General features: G+C 37.7%; 1 pseudogene; it reads left to right on the top strand.

Moving 5' to 3' along the window:
- The first annotated feature begins 4235 nt into the window (after window positions 1-4235).
- LOC112397628 (40S ribosomal protein S3 pseudogene) lies at window positions 4236-4699 on the top strand (annotated as a pseudogene).
- The last annotated feature ends 2135 nt before the right edge of the window (window positions 4700-6834 follow it).

Below are 6834 nucleotides of genomic sequence, written 5' to 3'. Positions count from 1 at the left end.
TATATATTTAAAGTATACAATGTGATGATTTGATATACATATACATTGTGGAATGATTACCAAGATCAAGATAATTAATACATCCGTCACCTCATATAGTTAACTCTTTGTGTGTGTGTGTGTGAAGAATGCTTCAAATCTACTCTCATCAACTTTCAAGTATAAAATACCATATTATTAACTGTATTCACTATGCTGTACATTAGATCCTCAGAACTTATTCTTATAACTGAAAGTTTGTACCCTTTGACCTACATCACCACATTTCTTCCTCTTGCACAGTCCCTGGCAACCATTGTATTCTCTGTTTCTATGAAATTGGCTTTTTTTTCTTTTCTTTTTTTGTTTTAAGATTCCACATGTAAGTGATGTCATAAGATAGTTATCTTTCTCTGTTTGGTTTATTTCACTTAGCATAATGTGTGCTAGACCCATCCATGTTGCAAATGACAGAGTTTACTTTTTTTTGGCTGAATAATATTCCATTGCATATATAAGATATAAAATATATAGGATATATAAGATATATAAGATAACATAAGATGTAAGATAAGCTATAGGATATTATATATACCATATATATAGAATTATATATTATATACACATATATACAGGTCTTCCTTCACTTATGATTGGTTTACATTCTGATAAACCCATCATCAATTGAACGTGTCATAAGTTGAAACGCGTTTGATACAACTAACCTATCAAACATCACAGCTTAGCCTAGCCTAAGCTAACCGTGCTCAGAACACTTACACTAGCCTACAGTGGGGCAAAGTCATGTAACACAGAACCTATTCTATAATAAAGTGTTGCATATCACATCTAGTTCATTGAATACTGTACTGAAAGTGGAAAACAGAATCGTTATGAGGATACTGCATTGTTGTAAATATATTGAATGTTTACCCTTGTGATCCTGTCGCTGACTGCTGCCACTGCCCAGTATCACAAGAGAGTATCCTACAGCGCTAGCCCAGGAAAAGTTCAAATGCAGAGTCTGAAGTACTTTTTCCAGTGAATGCATATTGCTTTCACACACATTGTAAAGTTGCAAAATCTAAGTTGAACCATCGTAAGTTGGGTACTGTCTGTATATATACATCTCTTATCTTCTTTATTCATCTTTCAGAGGACATTTATGTTGTTTTTTGTATCTAAGCTATTATGAATAATGCTGCGATGAACATGGATGTGCAGATATCTCTTTAAGATACTGATTTCACTTTCTTCATATATATACCCAGGAGTAAGATTTATGGATCATATGGTAGTTCTATTTTTAATTTTTTGAGGAACAGCCATACTGTTTTCTATAATGGCTGTACCAATTTACATTACTACCAGCAGTGTATAAGGTCTCCTTTTCTCCACATCTTCACCAATATTTGGTATGTCTTGTCTATTTGGTGGTCATCTTAACAGGTGTGAGGTGATAACTTACGCTTTTGAGGTGCATTTCCCTGCTGATTAGTGATGTTGAGCACCTTTTCATATACCTATTGGCCATTTGAATGTCTTTGGAAAAATGTCTGTTTGGGTCCTTTGCCCATTTTTCAGTTGTTTGTTTTTGGTATTGAGTTGTATGAGTTCTTTATATATTTTGGATATTAAACCCTTTTAGATATATGGTTTGTGAGTATCTTCTTCCATTCTCTAGGTTGCCTTTTTGATTTATTGTTTACTTTGCTGTGCTGAAGCTTTTTAGTTTGATATAGTCTCTTTTGTTTATTTTAATTGTGGCCTATGCTACTGGTGTCTTATCCAAGAAATCATTGCCAAGGAACCTTTTATTCTGTTTTCTTCTAGAAGTTTTATGGTTTCAGGTCTTACATTTGAGTCTTTGATCCATTTTGAGTTAAATTTTGTAAGTGGTATAAGGTGTCCAGTTTTATTTCTTTGCCTGTTTTCCCAACAGCATTTATTGAAGAAACTATCCTTTGCCTACTGTGCGTTCTTGGCACCATTGTCAAAAGTTAATTGACCGTGTATGCATGGATTTATGTCTGCACTCTCTATTCTGATCCAGTGATCTATGTGTGTGTTTCTATGCCTGGACCATATTGTTTTGACTACTATAGCTTTGTAATATAGCTTGAAATCAAGAAGTGTCTACATTTAAAAGTGTATCATCACAAATAATAGTATGGTAATATAGTAATTTGAGGGCAGATGACAATAAAGGAACTTGAGGAAATATTTTCAATGTAGACTTTCTCAAGTTATTTTATTGTCACCTGCCTGAAAATTACCGTAATACCTCAACATATATATAGGGATTAGGAATGTGCCCTCTAGAGTTAGGAGACACAAAACTTGCACAATAATAAGCAGTGGTCCTGGCAAAACAAAAAAACATGCTCTTTCCCTGACATCAACACAAAGTAAAACAGAACAAACCTGAAGGAAAACCAAGACTCCTGATTCAGCTATACCACTGTCCTGCAGTTTATTCACTCTGCTTAATTCTTCCCGCTTTGTCATCTCTAATTCTTAATCCAGAAGACTAGCATATGTGGAATAAATAGAAATCCTTTCAGTTCATTATACTTCACCTTGGGATAGCTCTTGTTTCCAGATGTCCTGGGAACTGTTTCTACTTAGCAAATACATTTCTTTCTTAGGAAACCATACTTACTCACAAACTATCACACTGACAAACTAGATATGAAAGAGAGATACCATCCTCCATACCCAATTTTCTCTTCTTTTTATGCTTTAGAGACATAAATTCATTTTAGCTTTCATGAAAAGACTGGAGTTAACAGATTTTTGCCTGCAGTCATCCTAATAGACGTGTGGGCTTTCGAGTCGTTGGATCTGGATTCAAATGTCAGCTCTTGCCCTTAACTACGCTTAATGTCTAAAGTGAGAAATTTAGATGTTTAAGCTCACTTTCCTTTTCCATATATATGTAGATAATTTAAAATAAATGAAAACCCATAGAATTTTTAAGATTCAAATAAAAATTTGTAGGTGTTATTATCTCTTTTCAGAAATGAGGAAACCAAGGGTAAATGAAGTTAAGTATGCTGTACAATCATATTCTATAATAACAAGTAACATTTTTTGCACTCAGAAAATGTTAGTATCATACATTCTTCTGATATCCTCTCTTTATGGGGAAACAAAGCTTAGAGTTGATTCATAGATACCATTAAAAACATTCATCTACCTAAACTGTTGAGTCAGGTCAACATAACTGGAATGAGGTTGGCATATTCCCTGCCCAATGGGAATTTTTGTTTGGATATATACCTTATTCCCCTCTGATTTGGGAAGTTTATACTGATGCTATGTGTGTGTGCACACATACATAGCAGAGATGGCAGTCCATCAAGCAGCCGCATAGCACAGGGATATCAGCTCGGTGCTTTGTGACCGCCTGGAGGGGTGGGATAGGGAGGGTGAGAGGGAGGGAGACGCAACAGGGGAGAGATATGGGAACATGTGTTTATGTATAACTGATTCACTTTGTTATAAAGCAGAAACTAACACACCATTGTAAAGCAATTATACCCCAATAAAGATGTTAAAAAAAAAAAAAAAAAGCCAGGGGCAATCCCAAGACTCTAGTCAGCACCACTTCTAAATTCAGTTGCTCTGAGCTGACTTAAATCCATCTTTCTTCATCTCCTGGGCAGGGTCTCTGTAGAGACATGGTAGTTCTGAGTCTGTGGCCTCATCTGGTACAAAACTGTTCTCTAATGAAAGGCCTGGGGCCAGAGACCTCATTTACTTTCCCCAGAGTCTTCACAGATGGAAATGAGGATTTCTATTTCACAAAGCAAAAGGGCATGCTGTCGGAACTACAGCGTCTGCTTCTCGATTCAATAAAGCAAATTCAAAACCTAATGTCCCCCGCTGCTGACCTTGTCACAGTGACTGTGTTTTTTCAACACGGTTGTACCTCCTTTGTAACTGTATTTAACTCACTGCGGGGCCAGACACTTGCATGCATGGGAACAGTGCTGCAAAAGACTTTGCCCTGTTCAGTGCTGTAAGAAGAAGGATTCTTCAGAGGTGCCAGGAGAGATCTGTGGCTGCCAACAGAAGGTTTTAGAGACAACTATTTACCATTCTGGACTTTTCCTTTTAGGTACTATGCAGGGATAACCATTAGAATTCAATAGACACAACTTCTTCCTTTATAAATGAGGAATCTGAGGACCAGAAGTTTAATAACTTGCCTAAACTTATATTGATACATCAGTTGGTGGAGGTATCCTAAAATGGCAGCCACAGGAGGTCTGCATGCCACTGTCCAGGCAAAGTCTCTGCATTATAAACTCCTAGGAGGACTTGCTGTGTGGAGGGCCTGCTATGGTGTGCTTGGTTCATCATGGAGAGTGGGGCCAAAGCCTGTGAGGTCACACTGTCTGGGAATATCTGTGAATAGATGGCTAAATCCATGAAGGTTGTGGATGGCCTGATGATCCCCACTGGGGACCCTGTTAACTACTATGTTGATACTAGTATGTGCTATGTGACACTCAGACAGTGTTCACTGGACATCAAAGTGAAGATCATGTTGCCCTGGGACCCAAGTGGTAGGATTGGCCTGAAGAAGCCCCTGCCTGACCATGTGAGCATTATGGAACCCAGAGATGAGATACTGCCCACCACCTCTGTCTCAGAACAGAACAGTGGGAAGCCAGAGCTGCCAGCTATGCCCCAGACAGTACACACAGCATAACAGGGTCTCCTTGGCAGTTGGATCTGGAGTCTGCAGGTTGCTCTCTAAAGATCTTTAGTAAAATCTGTTAAAGAAGAGAAAAAAAATCAAGATCTCACACAAGAGCCTTTTTATAGCCACAGGTTGTATTCTCCATTTACTAATCTCTAATAATCACTTATTTTACTCTGGACTGGTGTTTCTTTCAGATCAGAGTTTCTCCAAGTATGATCCCTGAGAAATGTGCATCAGAATCTCCTTGTGTGCCAGTTAGAATGCAGATTCCTGGGACCTGCTCCAGGACTATAATTTTCATGTCTCTGAAATTGGAGACATTTTCATTTTCAACATGCACCTGAGGTGATTCCTGTGAAATATAGTGTTTTTTCTTTTTCTTTTGAACTAAATTTAGACTTACAGAAGAGCTGCAAAGATAGTACAGAAAGTTTCCATGTATACTTCATCCAGCTTCTTTTAATGTTAACATTTTACCTAATAATATAGTATACCTATCAAACCAAAAAATTACCATTGGAACATTATTAATAACCAATTATGGACTTTATTCATATATCACCAATTTTTTTTCACTAACTATATTTTTGTTGTTCTAGGACCCAATTTATGGTCCCACATTGCTTTTAGTTATTATGTATACCAAATTTTACTGCTCTAGATTGTAATCCCATGTTCCACACTACAGGGGTTGAATCCTGGCTCTGAAGGCAGCCAAAGGCTTAATTCAGGTACTCATGTGACGGTACTTAAATTGCAGCTACAATGACAGTACTTTTAATAATGCTGCAGAGACTCAATCACTCAGAAACTAAATTGAAGGACACATAAAACATCACTCAATCTCTCATTTTACTGATAGAGTTCCTGCATCCTAGAGAAGAAATTTGAGCAAGTTGATGGAAATATTGGAACTGTAGTCCATTTCACATGTCTCCAAGTTACCTTGTAATTTCTTTAAGCATCTGGCTTTGATTATAGTTCTTTCCTTTATTATCAAAGTGAAGGTCAATGAACAGTTTTAAAAAATATCATCCATGATTTCATATGGTTCTTCCAGTTATCCATGAGAGGAATAGGAGAAGGCTAGCATTCTCCAATTTGGTGATCAGGAATCAGGTTCAGAGAGTAAAAACTGAGGTCCCCAAGGTTCCATGGCAAGCATACAGCTAAGCCCTATCCAGACCTCTACAGGCTGACTCCTGAATTAGTGCCATTCTGCAGTATGCCACACGCCTCCAGCCCTGAATTTATGCACTCGGTGCTGAAACGGATATTTTGTGTATTCATATAGAACATTTGGAGGAGTGAGTATTTATACACAAATTCAAATAGGGCACCCAAATGGGGAAACGTTGTGAACCTGGCATATTGAGCAATTATAAATGGGAGACATGACTGTGGGAAGGGAAATGACATAAATCAGTGTGAATATCTATTCTTGGTGGAAAAGACTAGATAATTCTAAGGTGTTGTTTTTTTTTTTTTAACATCTTTATTGGGGTATAATTGCTTTACAATGGTGTGTTAGTTTCTGCTTTAAAACAAAGTGAATCAGCCATACGTATATATATATCCCCATATCTCCTCCCTCTTGCATGTCCCTCCCACCCTCCCTATCCCATCCCGCTAGGTGGACGCAAAGCACCGAGCTGATCTCCCTGTGCTATGCAGCTGCTTCCCACTAGCTATCTGTTTTACATTTGCTAGTGTATATGTGTCCATGCCACTCTCTCACTTCGTCCCAGCTTACCCTTCCCCCCCTCCATGTCCTCAAGTCCATTCTCTTACTGTCTTGATTACTGTAGCTTTGTAGTATAGTCTGAAGTCAGGAAGCCTGATTGCCCCAGCTCCGTTTTCCTTTCTCAAGATTGCTTTGGCTATTCGGGGTCTTTGTGTTTCAGTAGAAATCGTGAATTTTTTTGTTCTAGTTCTGTGAAAAATGCCAGTGGTAGTTTGATAGGGATTGCATTGAATCTGTAGATTGCTTTGGGTAGTAGAGTCGTTTTCACAATGTTGATTCTTCCAATCCAAGAACATGGTATGTCTCTCCATCTGTTTGTATCATTTTTAGTATCTTTCATCAGTGTCTTATAGTTTTCTGCATACAGGTATTTTGTCTCCTTAGATCAGTTTATTCC

The sequence above is a fragment of the Neophocaena asiaeorientalis genome, unplaced genomic scaffold (assembly GCF_003031525.2).
Source record: "Neophocaena asiaeorientalis asiaeorientalis breed wild unplaced genomic scaffold, Neophocaena_asiaeorientalis_V1.1 scaffold405, whole genome shotgun sequence".
In the NCBI taxonomy this organism is placed as follows: Eukaryota; Metazoa; Chordata; class Mammalia; order Artiodactyla; family Phocoenidae; genus Neophocaena; species Neophocaena asiaeorientalis.
Note: the sequence above shows the minus strand (reverse complement) of the source record. Positions and strands in the feature narration are given on the sequence as shown.